This window comes from Nomascus leucogenys, chromosome 1a, assembly GCF_006542625.1.
Source record: "Nomascus leucogenys isolate Asia chromosome 1a, Asia_NLE_v1, whole genome shotgun sequence".
Classification (NCBI taxonomy): Eukaryota; Metazoa; Chordata; class Mammalia; order Primates; family Hylobatidae; genus Nomascus; species Nomascus leucogenys.
In genome coordinates this window covers 88,562,067-88,577,086 of record NC_044381.1, presented here as the reverse complement: position 1 = coordinate 88,577,086, position 15,020 = coordinate 88,562,067, and the positions used below count along the sequence as shown (strand labels likewise).

Genomic DNA, 15,020 nt, shown 5'->3' with positions numbered 1-15,020 from the left:
GGAGCCTGTAATCCCAACTACTCGGGAGGCTGAGGCAGGAGAATCACTTGAACCTGAGAGGTAGAGGTTGCAGTGAGCCGAGATCGTGCCACCGCACTCCAGCCTGGGCAACAAAGGGAGACTCCATCTCAAAAAAAATAAAAATAAAAAGAGAGACATTAAGAAGCTTAGATGACAGAGTGAATAGAACTAAAATCTGCCTAAAAGGAGTGCAACTTGACCATTCCAAATCGGAAAATCTGAAATCCGAAATGGTCCAAAACTTCAGACTTTTTGAGTGCTGACATGATGCTCAAAGGAAATGCTCACTGGAGTTCAGGTTTTCAGATTTTCAGATAGGGATGCTCAACTAGAAAGTATACTACAAATATTCCAAACTCTGAAAAAACCTGAAATCCAAAACACTTCTGGTCCCAAGCATTTCAGATCAGGGATACTCACACTATACTAGAAGAAGATAACGGAGAGACTCTCTGGTATAAATGACACCAATCCTTGAATCCAGAAAGGCCAGCAAACAAGAAGCAATTGAAAAATCAATACCAAGAGACATAAAAGTAAAAATACTGACCACTAAATAAAAAGCAATCTTAAAAGCAGCAGAGAAAAGAAAATCACCTACAAATGTACACCAATTAAGGTGATGGCTTATTTCTCAAAAGCAACAATGGATGCCACAAGAGAGAGAGAACTATTATTTTCAATAAACTAAGAGAGAGAACTATCAACCCAGAATTATATAGCTAGAGATAATTCCTTCTAGAACAATAAACATTTTCAGGCAAACAAAACCAAGATTTTACCATCAATAGACACACACTAAATTATATGACTTTTGCACAGGAGGAAAATGATCCCAGATGACAGACTTAAAAAGCAGATGAATGGTGATACCACACAAAAGATGACAATCAAATAAAGGGTTAACAGTCAGATGAAAAATGACTGACCCCATTAGTCACGATAAATAAATCACAATGTGGTACCACTACCTACCCATTGGAATGGCTGAAATTAAAACCATGTCACTAAGAATGTGGAGCAAATGGGACTCTGTTACACCTTTGGTAGCAGTGTTAACTGATACGGCTCCTTTGGAAAACCGGCAGCATCTATTCAAGTTGAACATAGGAATATGCCATAACTCAGCAATTTCACACCTAGGTAGACAGCCAGCATAAATAGACACATATTTGTAGCAAAAGACACTAATGAGGTTCAGCACATGCTACTTCAAAATACGGCATCTTAGCATTTGAGAAAACCACAGAAGCAACCTTCTCCTGTCCTTCTACTATGAAGTAGGCCATAAAAGAATTCTCTAGCCTTCCTCTGAAGTAGGTCGTAAGACCTTCATTCCACAGGTACCCTCCCTATACCTGCAGGAAAGGAATGCCCTTATCTCTGAAGACACAGGGACATGGAGCAGCTGAACAAATAGGCCTGGTTTATTACCACTGCCTCATACTCCCTTTGCCCAATCATACTTCTGCACAACTGTCCACTCATCATCAAATTTAGCATAAAAATAGAGAGAAGTCCCTGCTTCTTTGGGTCTTAAATTCCTGAAGACTCCTGTGTCACGTAAAACTTGTATTAATAAATTTGTATGCTTCTCTCTTGTTAATCTGTCTTTTGTGATAGGATGTCAGCCATGTACCTGGCCATTGGAAAGAAAAAGAAATCTTTCTCCCCTACAACATAAACAAGGATGTTCATAGCTGTGCAATTCCTAATAGTCCAAAACTGAAAACAACTGCAGTGTACATCCGCAGCAGAAAGAAAAGATAGGCTGGGCACAGCAGCTCACACCTGTAATCCCAGCACTTTGGGAGGCTGAGGCAGGCAGACTGCATGAGTCCAGGAGTTCGAGACCAGTCCGGGCAACATGGCGAAACCCCATCCGTACAAAAAAATTAAAAATTAACAAAACATGGTGGTGCATTCCTGTAGTCTCAGCTACTCAGGGGGCTGAGGTGGGAGGATCACGTGAGCCTGGGAGATGGAGGTTGCAGTGAGCTGAGATCACACCACTGCACTCCAGCCTGGGTGACAGAGCGAGGCCCTGTCTCAAAAATAAATAATAATAAGGAAAGAAAAATAATTGAGGAGTTCCATATAACAGAATACTGTAACAATAAAAGTAATGAAACACTGCTACCTGTAACATGAATTATCATGAATGTAATGCTGAAAGAAGAAAGCCATATACAAAAGTATACACTACCTAATTCCATTTACAGAAAGTTCAACACCAGGCAAAACGAATCACTGCTATAATTCACAGGAGTCCCATCAGGGGCTTCTAGAGTGACACTTCATTTTCTTGATCACGGGACTGGTTTCATAGATGAGTCCAATTTTTGAAATTCACTGACCTATCCACTTATGATCTGTGCTCTGTGTGTATATCATACTTCAAGATAACATTTATTTAAAAATAAATAATAAGCAAAAACACTAGCAAGAATATCACAGAAAGAATACTGTGTTCTCATGGCATCCTATCAGTGACAAACAATTTTGATTTGTATTCTTACCAATGATGTTCACTTTGATGAACTGATTAAGGTGGTATCTGCCAGGCTTCCACCACTGTAATTTATTCTTTCCCCCTTTGTAATTAGTAAGCATTTCATATGGAGGTAATCTGAAACTATATAAATATGTGGTACCTCACCAAGCTTTCAGTTAACGCATTTTATTATTCAAAAAAAAATTTGTTTTTTAATTTTTTTGAGACAGGGTCTTGCTCTGTCACCCAGGCTTGAGTGCAGTGGTGCAATCACAGTTCACTGCAGCCTCGATCTCCTGGGCTCAAGAAATCCTCCTGTCCTCAGCCACTAAGACTATAGGTGTGTGCTGCCACTACACCCAGCTAGTCATTTATTCATTCTTACATTTATGTTATTCATCAATTTATTCAGTGGGTTATAATCCATTACTATTATTTTTTACTATAATTAATCACTATTGTAATCAATCAATCATTTTTTTCTGTAAGAGACTAGGTCTTACTCTGTCACCCAGGCTGGGAGTGCAGTGGTGTGATCATAACTCACTCAAACTCCTGGGCTCAAGCAATAATCCTGCCTCAGTCTCCTGAGTAGCTAGGATTACAGGTATGTGACACCATGTCTGGCTTTTTTTTTTTTTTAATTTATTTATTTAGAGCTAGAGTTTTGCTGTGTTGCCCAGGCTGGTCTCAAACTCCCAGCCTCAAACAATTTTCCAGCCTAAGCCTCCCAAGTAGCTGGGATTATAAGCGTGAGCTGCTGTATCTGGCAATCATTTCCTCATTTTCTGAAACTACATGTTTTGGTCTCATTTCTCCAAGGAGTACTGGTTCCTTTTATTAGAGAATTGTATTTAGAAATCAAGATTAGGGTGCCAGATATGTTCATTGTTATTGGGGGATACTTTCAGGCACTGTCAATGGGCAGTGCTAGGGAATATAAATTCATGTGTGTTATACATCTACACATATATCTACATCCACAGGATTTTATTAGGAGGGTTTTTGTTTTTGTTTGAGGCAGGGTCTCACTCTGTTGCCCAGGCTGAAGTGCAGTGGGGCAATCACAGCTCACTACTGCAGCATCAACCTCCTGGGCTCAACTGATCCTCCCACTACAGCCTCCCAAGTAGCTGGAACTACAGGCACGTGCCACCACAACCAAGTAATATTTCTAGTTTTTTGTAGGGATGGGGTGATATGGTTTGACTGTGTCCCCACTGAAATCTCAACTTGAATTGTACCTCCCAGAATTCCACGTGTTGTAGGAGGGACCCCAGGGAAGGTAACTGAATCATGGGGGCTGGTCTTTCTCATGCTATTGTCATGATAGTGAGGAAGTCTCAAGAGATCCGATGGGTTTATCAGGGGTTTCCACTTTTGTTTCTTCATTTTCTCTTGCCGCTGCCACATAAGAAGTATCTTTTGCCTCCCGTCATGATTCTGAGGCCTCCCCAGCCATGTAGAACTGTAAGTCCAATTAAACCTCTTTTTCTTCCCAGTCTTAGGTATGTCTTTATCAGCAGCATGAAAACAGACTAATATACAGTGTTTTACCATGTTGCCCAGGCTGGTGCTGAACTCCTGAGCTCAAGTGATCTGCCAGCCTCAGCCTCCCAAAGTGCTGGGATTACAGGCGTGAACCACTACATCCAGCAAGACATTTTAAAAACTCGACAAATTCCAATCAATGGTGCCAATACTAGTAATAAAAAGTAAAGAAAAAGAAAAAAACTTGACAAGCTGACTATACGTGAAGTTCACATGGAAAATCAAAAGCCCAAGAAAAATCAAGATACTACATATGAAGACAACAGTAATGAGGGGATCTGCCATACCAACTATTAATTATAACACAGTAAGACTTCCAGGTTAATGGAGAAAGGTTAAATTATCTAATAATGGTACTTGCAAATGTGTTTATGCATGTGGAGGGAAATTAAACTAGATTCCTGTTCTATTCTCTATATAAAAATAAATCACAACTTAATTAAAGACTTGCATTTAAAAAATAAAATACAAAAAAAATTTTTTTTTATTTTTTTATTTTTATTTTTTGAGACAGTCTCCCTCTGTTGCCCAGGCTGAAGGGCACTGGTATGATCTTGGCTCACTGCAACCTCTGCCTCCCAAGCTCAAGCAATCCTCCCACCTCAGCCTCCCAAGTAACTGAAACTACAGGTGTGAGCCATCAAACCTGGCTAATTTTTGTATTTTTTGTAAAGATGAGGTTTTGCCATGTTGCCCAGGCTGGTCTCTAACTCCTGAGCTCAAGCGATTCACCCGCCTCAGCCTCCCAAGGTGCAGGGATGACAGGTGTGAGCCACTGTGTCCACCCAGCCACTGCAGTTGGCCTCATTCTATATTAAAATAAAAAACTTCTGTTCATTAAAGGATACTATGAAGAAAATAAAAAGATAAGCCACAAATTAAAAATCATATCAACAAAATATAAGTATCCAGAGTGTATAACTCTTATAAATGTATAAGATAAACAATCCGAGAGAAAAATATATAAAAGTTACAAAATACAAAAAGTCCTTCAATACAAAAAAATGATGTTCGGTTTCCTTCCTTAGTAATTAGGAAAATATAAATGAAAAGCACCTTTCACACTGCTAGCTTGACTAAATTTAAAAAGTCAAACAATGTCAAGAATGTGGCAAAGCTGTGGGGCAACAGAAACATTCAGATGCTCTGGTGGGAATGTACATTGGTACAATCACTTTGAAAGACAGTCAAGATGTTAGGTAGACAGATGGTATGGCATATCCTACCATCCAGCAATTTCACTCTTAAATTTACGTTCACTGAGAGACATATCGCCCAGAGACACATACAATTGTTTATAACCACAGAAAACTGCAAACAACTCAAATTCCAACAGTAAAATAAGAAAACAGAATGTGGTTTTGTTTGCAGGAAAATCAGTGAACCATGATGTTAAATGCATCAAGTGAAAAAACTCAAGGGGACAATGTCCTTCAGTATCTATGCTGAAAGAAATTTGTAATAAACCAAAAAAAAAATTTTTAATTACATTACAAGCTTACTGAAGGCTGGGTCAGTATCACTTAATAGTCATCAAAAGCTTCCCAAAAGTTTTGCACTAGGTATTCTAGATGTTTCCAAGACATATACAATTATGTCCACCAAGATATAATAATGTGATCCCCCAGTTTTGAAAATGATAGTGAGTCCATGGCACACACTAGATTAAACAAAATAAAACAAAACCATAGATGCCATTTTTATTTATAGAAGGTACTTACATTCCCAAACTTCAATTAAAACTCTTGAGAAAGCACCATTCACACTGTGGTTTTTTAAAAGAAAAAAAAACTGTTTTTTTGTTTTTTTTTTTTTTTTTGAGACAAAGTCTCATTCTGTTGCCCCAGCTGGAGTGCAACGATGAGATCTCGGCTCACTGCAACCTCCGCCCCCCCCGGGGTTCAAGCAATTCTCCTGCCTCAGCCTCCCAAGTAGCTGGGATTACAGGTGCCCACCACCACACTGGGCTAACTTTTGTATTTTTAGTAGAGATGGGGTTTTGCCATGTTGGCCAGGCTGGTCTCAAACTCCTCACCTCAAGCAATCCGTCTGCCTCAGCCTCCCAAAGGGCTGGGATTACAGGCATGAGCCACCACACCCGGCCAAAAAAAAAAAAAAGGTATTTTTAAAAAAAGTAAGTCTCACACTTATAATCCCAACAATTTGGGAGGCTGGGGCAGGAGGACTGCTTGAGCCCAGCCTGGGCAATACAGGGAGACCTCATCTCTACAAAAAATTTAAAAATTAGCCAAGCATGGTGACACATGCCAGTAGCCCCAGCTACTCAGGAGGCTGAGGTGGATTACTTGAGCCCAGAAGGTCAAGGCTGCAGTGAGCTACGATGGTGTCACTGCACTCCAGCCTGAGTAACAAAGCAAGACCCTGTCTCCAAAAAAAAAAAAAAAAAAAAAAAAAAAGGTTAATAAAAAAATCCTGCTATTTTATTAGTCAGCTACAGGGACAGGTGAGATTGTTTCTCTTAGGCTCAGGTCAAGGAGAGTATCAATTCGTTTAAATATATATGTATTTAAGAACAGTATAATTTCAACCAAAATAATTAAACTCTTCAAATCAATATAACTGGATTTTAAAACAAAACCAAAAACAACCTCACATGAGCAGAATGCTTAGAGTTCTATCCATGACGCCTCCGATTTCAATCAGCACTGGTGTCACCATTGCCAAGCTGACCTGATCCAACGTAGAGTGAGGTACACTTAGAGACCTAGTAACCACCCTTAAAGCAAAGGGTTCTCTATACCACTTAAAGTTCACACATTTTAACAGTCTGAAAACATCATAAAGTAAACAGTTAAATTTGGCATCAAAGATAACTATCTACTTTTCTTGGGTTTAAATGCTATATAATAAGCCAGGCATGGTGGCTCACGCCTGTAATTCCAGAACTTTGGGAGACTGAGGCAGGCAGATCACTTGAGGTCAGGAGCTCAAGACCAGCCTGGCCAACATGGCAAAACCCCATCTCTACTAAACAACAACAAAAAAATTAGCTGGGCCTGGTGGCATGTGCGTGTAGTACCAGCTACTTGGGAGGCTGAGACAGGAGAATGGCTTGAATCCAGGAGGTGGAAGTTGCCGAGATCACGCCACTGCAGTAGAGCCTGGGCGACAGAGTAAGACTCCATCTCAAAAAAAAAGAAATGTTACATAATAATGTTCAGAATTTAGAATATTATGGATCATATTATATGGGTGACAGTATGTACAAAATCTTTAAAACAGATGGTAAGTTACATAGAGACATCAAGTGACAGTTCTAGCTGATTCAGCTCTAATTCATTGTTTGCTTTCTAACAGCACTATTTCAAAATGAGCAATTCCATAGCCCATAGAAGAGATTCTCATTTTAAGTAGAGGTGACACCTTTACTTATGTAAGACGCAATTATACAGGTTAACAGAAAAAATGAATTGCTACAGAATACACTAGAGATATGTTTCAGCAAACCATTAGTTTTCATTCTCAAGGGTATGTACCAAGTGTATCAGCTTAGCAGTCACTGAACTTATTAAGCCGTAATTTTGCTACACGAATTCTCCATTCTCTCCTTCAGAGCACTCTGAATAAATCAGAAAGCAATGTTTGCTTTCCTCCCTACAGTAACAACTGTGTATTTGGCCTGAATTCTAAATAATCAGGTTCTTTATGAAATTTTTGGAATTTAGCCAATATACAGATCTTTTCACTAAACATAAGCATGAAGGAAACAGGCTCAAATCATAACTTTCATATTTAACTACTCAAAATGGGGGAGAACAGCCTCCTCAGACAAGTAGGATAAACATGCACAGAACTCTCCATCACCATACATGCTCTCCTGCCACTAAAAACAGAAATGTTTTTGAGTACTTGAAGCACAAACATTCATTTGGATATTTGATGACATCAGCATCTATAGTCTAAAATCTATTGATATAATCCTTAGCACACAGTGTCTTTTACACTGGTTGAGAGCACACTAGGTGTGATGGTTAGTTTTATATGTTAACGTGGAGCGTCTACAGCACTCAGTTATTTAATAGAACACTAATCTAGGTGCTGCTGAGAAGGTATTCTTTAGAGGGGGCTAACATCTACCATCAATTGCTTTACGTGAAGATTACCTTCCACAATGTGGGTGGGCCTCATCAGAGTGTCAGAGAGGGCAGCTAGTCAGACACAAATAGGGCAGGACTGGGCCCCCACACTCCCAGGAAAGTTAGGCAACCATCAAGTGGTGGACAGGCAGTTGTCACACTGCCTCACTAAAATAATAACAAGTCGCAGGCAGCACCAGGGAAAGGCAGTCTCCCTATAGACAGGAAACACCTGAAACTGGTGATCAGCAGCTTCCTAATAAGTTCTCAAGGGGTGGGTGAATAACCTCAAGCATGTGCGTTAAGACGCAAAATGGAGGAGTATGACCTTCTAGGGACATTCTCCTGGTAAGGGAAGAACGCCTCAGGCAAGCGTATGTACAACTCCAGTAAACACACTGCACGTGCTCCCCTCCAAGCACTAACAGACCACCGTGCATACAGACAACCCACCCCAAGGGAAGAATCGGGGGAGAAGGGACGCCAGACCCTGGAAGTATGCTAACATATAACACCCCAAGTCAAAAGGTCAAACCCCGCACTTGTCCTTCAAGTCGCCCTCAGTATCTTTGCAGATACTGCACCGCTTCCAAGTGTACTTTCTTTCCTTTTGTTCCTGCTCTAAAGCTTTTTAATAAACTTTCACTCCTGCTCTAAAACTTGCCTCGGTCTCTTCTTCTGCCTTATGCCCCTCAGTCAAGTTCTTTCTTCTCAGGAGGCAAGAATTGAGGTTGTTGCAGACCCGTACGGATTCGCCGCCAGTAATGAAAGGCCTTTAGAGCAACAGCGGAGGACTCCTAAGGAAGAAGTTCTGCGTCATGACCACAGCATCAGCATCTGCGAGTTTCTAGCCTGACCTACAGATTTCTAACTTGCCATCCCTAACTGGCTGACTCGCCAATTTCTTTCTTGAAATCAGTCAGGCCAGTCTCAGTAGCTTACTCCTGTAACCCCTGTCCTTTGGGAAGCCTAGGTGGATCACTAGAGCTCCGGTGTTTGAGACCAGCTTAGGCAACATAGCAAGACCCCGTTTCTATAGAAAAATTTAAAAATTAGCTAGGCACAGTGGCACGTGCCTTTAGTCTCAGCTACCTGGGAGGATGAGGTAGGAGAATGAATCCCTTAAGCCCAGGAATTTGAGGTTACAGTGAGCTATGACTGCACCACTGCACACAAGCCTGAGCAACAGAGCAAGACCCTGCCTCTAAAACAAAACAAAACAAAAATCAGTCAGTATCTATTTCAATGTCTGTCTCTCTCTCTCTCTTTACACATATAAATATATTTGCATTTATAAACACACACACTCTGGAGAACCTTGACTGATACACTAGGTAAAAAGAAACACTATGTTTCTTCTACACACACCAACAAATTCCAACATCAAACCATCAAATAGGGAATGGGGAGTTCCACAACAACCAAGTGTCCAATTCTTGGCAGACACCAAGACACCAACCAGATGTCTTACAGTTCAATTCTATGGTGATACTGTCTACCTGGAGTTAGCTATTGATGAAGAACGCCAAACTGTAAAATACTTGAAAAGATTTATTCTGAACCAAACATGAGTGACCATGGCCTGAGGCCTGAGGCACAGTCTCAAAAGGTCCTGAGAATACATGCCCAAGGTGGTTGGGTTTCAGCTTAGTTTTAGGGAGACACGAGACATCAATCAATACATGTGAGGTATACACTGGTTCGATCTGGAAAGGTGGGACAACTTGAGGGGGTTGGGGGAAGTGGGTCTCAGGTGGATTCAAAGTCTGATTGGCAAGTGGTTGAAGGAGTTATTATCTAAAGACCTGGAATAAACAGAGAGGAGTGTCTGAGTTAAGATAAGGAGCTATGGAAACAAAGGTTCTTACCACATAGATGAAGTCTCATAGATGGCTGCCCAGAGACACAACTGATGATCAGACCTTTAAAAGGTGCCAGACTCTCAGCTAATGTCTTCAGGATAGGGAGGGCCTGGAAGGGGAAAGATCTAGTTAACAGAGATTCTTTATAGATGCACATTCCCACCCGCCCCCAACCCCCCCGACCCCGGCTTCCTCACACACACAAAAGATGGCATTGCAGGGCCATGTCAAAATATGGCGAAGAACTTTCTTTTTTTTTTTTTGAGACAGAGTCTCACTCTGTCACCAGGCTGGAGTGCAGTGGCGCGATCTCAGCTCACTGCAACCTCCGCCTCCCGGGTTCAAGCAATTCTCCTGCCTCAACCTCTGGAGTAGCTGGGACTACAGGCACGTGCCACCATGCCCAGCTAATTTTTGTATTTTTAGTACAGACGGGGTTTCACCATGTTAGCCAGGATGGTCTCGATCTCCTGACCTCGTGAAAGAACATATTTTAACGTAAAATATTTCCATTTCCTCCTTTATCTGTCATGTGATGTTATGCCAGAGTCAGGCTGGTTAAGTAAAATTCAGTTGATGAGATTTTATGACTTACAGAGTGACTCCCCAGGCCCCTGTAGGAATTTGGGCAAGAGATAAAAAGGTCAGAGTTTAGTCTTCATAGCTTAGATCCCACAAGGCTGTTCCTACTTCAGATGCTAACCACCAAGTCCAGGCCTCAGGTATTTCTTACCTACAGAAAATAAATTGTGTGGGAGGTGGGAAGGGAGTTTCCCATGACCCCCTCCTTGAGTTTGAGAATTTCCTAGAAGGACTCACAAAACTCCAGAAAACAGGTACTTCCATTCGCCAGTTTGTTACAAAGATACAAGTGAGGAACAGCCGAATGGAAGATGCATATCATGGGGTAAGGGAGGAGGCAAGCCCTCTCGGGGCACAGCACCTACACGTGTTCACCAACCCAGAAGCTCTCTGAGACTGTCCTTTTGGAGAGTTTTCTGGAAAACTCTCTAAACCTCCGGCCCATCTTTCCTCCATGGAGCTAATGGGATGGGAAGGAAAGTTCCAAACCTCTACTCACATGATTGATTACCCAGGAAACCAGTCCCCATTCTAAAGCGGTTCAGGGGTTTTCAACCATTGGTCATCGTATTAATATATAAAAAGACACTCATCACTCCTGAGAGGTCAAGGGTCTTCGAAGCTCTTGTGTCAGGAACCAAGGACTAAGACCAAATACTGTAACAAAAGATGCTCCTGCCAGGAGCAATGGCTTATGCCTGCAATCCCAACACTTTGGGATGCAAAAGTGGGCAGATTGCTTGAGCCCAGGAGTTCGAGATCAGCCTGGGCAACAAAGTGAGACCCCAACTCTGCAAAAAAAATAAAAAATTTAGCCAGGCATGGTGGCCCATGCCTGTAGTCTCAGCTACTAGGGAGGCTGAGGCAGGAGCATTGCTTGAGTCAAGAAGGTAGAGGCAGCAGTGAGCTGTGTTCACACCACTCTACTACAGCCCGGGCAACAGCGAGACCCTGTCTCAAAAGGAAAGGTGGGGGAGGGGGGCTGAAAATGCTCCTATCATACCCTATCAGTCAAGAAGTTTTAGAAGTTTTAGATCTGTGCCAGGAACCCGGGTCAGAGACTAAACATATACTTCTTATGTCACACTAGGCAACATGGGAAACACTGAGTTTTAAAGGTTTTTAAATTTAAAAGTCATACAAGGAAAAAGGCACTTTAATTCAATTCACCTGGGGAACAAAGGCATCCCTTGTTTACTGAAAGATCATACATAATGACTGAAATAATCCCCAACTAACTAAAAGAAAAGTAGATCAATGTTAAGTGTACTACACTCTCTGTATGAAAAACATTTCAGGGGAAGACAGGGGAACATTAGTTCTGATGTGGGATCTGGGGAAAGGGGAGGAGGGCTGGAAGAAAATCAGGCAAAGTGAAATGGAATGCCACACCTGAGCTGAGCTGTCAAGGCCGGTACTTATTCACCCAACCATTTTAAGCTAATACTGTTTCAGGACTATGTCCCAGATGTTTTACTTTGACTGTCTCATCGATTGGTTCATACCAACATTAACTGGCACATACTATTATTATCCATAATTCTCAGGAGGGATGGAGGAGCTAAATACACAATTCACAAAGGTGACACAGCTATGAGGTGGTACTGGGCCCTGATTTGAGTTACTGAGCTATATGCACCCCTGGCAATAATTCCCAGGCAAAACAATAGGGCAAAAACATTCTATGCCAGATAATCTTAGGAGCAATGTCACAGGCATATTAAAAGTAAATGGTATATTATGTTTGAGATTTGTACATAAAGAAAGGGGATTAGGCCAGGCACGGCGGCTCACACCTGTAATCCCAGCATTTTGGGAGGCCAACCTGGGTGGATCACCTGAGGTCATGAGTTCAAGACCAGCGCAGCCAACATAATGAAACCCCTGTCTCTACTAAAAATACAAAAACTTAGCTGGGCATGGTGGTGGGCACCTGTAATTCCAGCTACTTGGGAGGCTGAGGCAGGAGAATTGCTTGAACCTGGGAGGCAGAGGTTGCCGTGAGCCAAGATTGTGCCACTGCACTCCAACCTGGGCAACAAGAGTGAAACTCCATCTCAAAAAAAAAGGTGGGGGGGATTAAGGGGAACTAGCATGAGCAGAAACAAAAAAGCAACCTGTATAAAGAGAAAAGATTTTTGGTTCAAAGTTGCCAAGAACTGTTAAATAAAATTTATGGGAGGCCACTGTTTTGAACTGAGCTTCTGCATTAGGCTCCAGCAGGCCAGATCAAAGTGGAGGCACTTGTGTCAAGTTGAAACTTTAATACAGATAAATCCCAAACAGGCCAGTGTTTCCAAAAAAACCCAGGAGATTCACAGAAACCAATCCAAAAGAGCCCAGTCAACCTGAACTGGCATGATACGGAAGTTCCTGTCTCTCTCCTGCTTTAATCCTTACAAGAAAAGTAATCTGAAATAACCTGAAGTTAACAAATCTGCTCTTTTATATTGTACTATTTGCTTGAGTTTTCTTTTTTTTTGAGATGGAGTTTTGCTCGTTACCCAGGCTGGAGTGCAATGGCGCGATCTCGGCTCACTGCAACCTCCACCTCCCGGGTTCAAGCAATTCTCCTGCCTCAGCCTCCCTAGTAGCTGGGATTACAGGCGCCCGCCACCATGCCAAGCTAATTTTTTGTATTATTAGTAGAGACAGGGTTTCACTACGTTGGCCAGGCTGGTCCAGAACTCCTGACCTCAGGCAATCCACTGGCCTCAGCCTCCCAAAGTGCTGGGATTATAGGCGTGAGCCACCGCGCCCAGCTTGTTTCCTTGATCTTGCTCAAGCTACCTTACAAAAAAACAATTGTTCTGCCATGCACAATGGAGCTCCAAATTTGTAGACGTATGCTTCCCAGTTCATGAATAACTAATAAAAACCAATTAAATGTTCAAATTTGTTGAAAGATTTTGTTTTTAAATACAACCTACAAGTTTACCTTTTTTCCATCCTATCTCAACTTAATAAGAAAATAAAAACACAAATTCGTGAAGTACAGGAAATCCCAATACAGATGATATCAGCAGACCAGACCAGTGAGAACTTCTGAGAAACAGAAAGCATATGGAAACAGCGTGAGGACAAACCCCATAGGGCCAAGAGAACTGCAACTTCTTACAGGTAAGAGGATGGACCTTCAAATAAATTTTCCTAGCACAATCCAGGAATAACTAACCATGTCAGCCGATTCTGGGAGAAGCAGTAGGCCTTGGATGGTGAGCCAGGGAATTAAAACCCACACATCTTGTGGGAAAATCTACCCTACCCAACAAGGTACACTTACCATGGCTTCTGTAATAAGAGTCTACATGCACTACCAGGTGAATAAGAGTCTTTACAGCAAAGCTGAATTCAACTTTTTAGTTCTACCACTTACTACAAATAAATCTATGACAATCGCTACTCGTCCCATGAAAATCAGCAACACGGAAAGGAGTACTGAACTCAAGACTACCTAAAAAAAAATTCATACAAAAAACAAAGACTATGTTTTTCTAAAGTATAATAAATTCCCTGAAGAAATTCAAGGAAACATGATATGCATAAAAAGAAAAAAAAAACTTTTTGGTTAAAACATAATTGTTTGGAAATAGAAGTATGCAGGGTGAATCAGCATCAGCTCCTGGAAGTCTGTGGCTGGCTTCTCTACCCTGGATGCCATCCCCAGTGGACATACCATGTTCTAGTATCTTCTCTCTTTCTAAAATCACTTCTTTGGCTTCTCTTCGGCTTATAAACACGTACAAACTTCCTTTAAATTAGAAAAAGTCTTTCCCATGACCCAGATCCCTTTTCCAAATAAAGAAGTAATGAGGTGAGGAGGTGTTAAGAAGCTGAATGGATGGTCTATTATATGAACAAAGAAACAAGAGAAAAATGGGGAGGGATAGTTAGTAACATAGCAAACTTAAAGTGCCACCTTTACTGGAGGAGATTACAAATTAAGAGCCTGTATATAGAACTTTGTCCATAAGCATATTTTCCTTGGCCCATGGAGTGTTTTACAGAAATTCAATTCCATTTTTTAAAATCATGTATTTAAAATGAAAATACAGATTAACAGCTTCTCTTGAAAAACTGGTAGATCTGATAGCTTTGAGGCCACATTCCCAAATAGCAATGGTGGCTGGAGCCAAATGGCCAGCATGAAACGTGCATTCTCCTCCACTCCACAGTCCCCAAGACTGTCTTCCTCACCTTGAGCTTATACCGGTTACCATCTGTCGTCCCACTTGCTCTCTTTTTTTCTTACAGTAGAAAAATATTTTCTCTTATCCCAAGGCCTGCTTTTACTCATTACCATTGTTTGCCAGGCCCCTGCAGGCACTTAAGTTTGTGAGTCTGCTGCAGAATGATGGAGTCAAGAGAGGAGTTGAAAACACAGACCTCTGGCTGGTAACAGAAGGCTGACAG

General features: G+C 41.5%; 1 protein-coding gene across 9 annotated transcripts in view; it reads right to left on the bottom strand.

Moving 5' to 3' along the window:
• SIPA1L1 (signal induced proliferation associated 1 like 1) overlaps positions 1-15,020 on the bottom strand; it is a 433,967-nt gene that overhangs the window by 224,409 nt on the left and 194,538 nt on the right. For all 9 annotated transcript variants that reach the window (XM_030812823.1, XM_030812861.1, XM_030812855.1 and 6 more), the window contains one exon: positions 10,032-10,134. The gene's annotated coding sequence lies outside the window, so the exon portion shown is untranslated. The remainder of the gene's footprint in view (positions 1-10,031; positions 10,135-15,020) is intronic.